This window comes from Euprymna scolopes, chromosome 34 (genome assembly GCF_053919585.1).
Source record: "Euprymna scolopes isolate OS-2025 chromosome 34, ASM5391958v1, whole genome shotgun sequence".
In the NCBI taxonomy this organism is placed as follows: domain Eukaryota; kingdom Metazoa; phylum Mollusca; class Cephalopoda; order Sepiida; family Sepiolidae; genus Euprymna; species Euprymna scolopes.
This window is the reverse complement of record NC_136515.1, coordinates 7,807,651-7,808,996: the sequence shown is the minus strand read 5'-3', so window position 1 is coordinate 7,808,996 and position 1,346 is coordinate 7,807,651. Positions and strand designations below refer to the sequence as shown.

General features: G+C 29.9%; 1 pseudogene; it reads right to left on the bottom strand.

Moving 5' to 3' along the window:
* Positions 1–290: 290 nt before the first annotated feature.
* LOC145259361 (U2 spliceosomal RNA) lies at positions 291–515 on the bottom strand (annotated as a pseudogene).
* Between the last annotated feature and the right edge of the window lie 831 nt (positions 516–1,346).

Here is a 1,346-nt window from a genome sequence, read left to right as displayed (position 1 = left end):
ATCTATTTTTTAAAAAAATAATTTTATCAAGAATTCTTCATAAGTTTTGGTTTCGGTTTCGATTTTTACTGATGATTCGTTTTCAATTGGTGACGTGCAGGAATACAAAATAATATTATGAAAAAAAATTAAAAATCTTTTTTTACAAGTACATAATTTTGGACCGATCCTTCAGTCTTACAGTAAAACGAGTCATAATGTGAATTAAAAATGTGATTTAATAATTTGACAAAAGTTTTGCCCATTAAAAACAAAGTTTCTTCATCAGCAAATTAGGGGGGAGCAGTTAAAGACATCAAAATAAAACCAGCATTATTGTACCTATTTACTATGCCTCCCCACGGGACAGAGTTAGACACCAGGGTCGTTTTTTAACATGGAGAAAAGGTACAAAAATAAAAATTGTCTCAGTCGTGAAGGATTTCTCCTCCACCGAAAGAGAACAAGAAATGGAAGTGCAGCATCTGAAGAACAGATACTACACTTTGATCTTGACCAAAAGGCCAAGAGTGAGTAAGGCAGAATTCCTTATTTAGCTCCATTATATATATATATATATATATATATATATATATATATATATATATATATATATTGATACTGTAGTACCTTTATCATCTATATATTAATACGATAGCGTGTGTGTCCTTTTGTGTGTAACGCTTACATCCGGGTCGTTTAATTTTTATGTTCTTCTATTTCTTGTCATAAATAATTTTATCAAGAATTCTTCATAAGTTTTGGTTTCGGTTTCGATTATAGCTGATGGCACTTAAATCCTCTAATTTTTTTTCTATAAATAATTTTATCAGGATGTCTTCATAAGTTTTGGTTTCGGTTTCGATTTTGTCTGAAGTAACTCGATAGTATCGGTCGTGCTAAAAATAGCATAATAATGGGGTTTCCATACAATGTAAGCATGCCACAGATTCCTATAAGGATATTGGAGATAAACCGTAATAACCAGATATATTCTGACGCTACATTTACCCGATTGCTTATAATAATATCGTGGGGTCTCTATTCACGCTGAACGTCCACGGTGTACCCAGCAGCAGTATATTACATATGATATATATATATATATATATGTGTGTGTGTGTGTGTGTGTATGTATATATATATATATATATATATATATATATATATATATATATATATATATAGTTAATTTCTATTCATACTCCAAAGTAGCTTCGTCACAATCTTGACATCAAAACTAAAATGAAAAATAATTTAAAAATACGAGATTATTATTTTTTATTTGTCTATAATCTTAGAATCTCGAAATATCTTATGTTTACCAGGACTTACTTGCATACTTTCTAGAGCTCGCCACTTGCTTG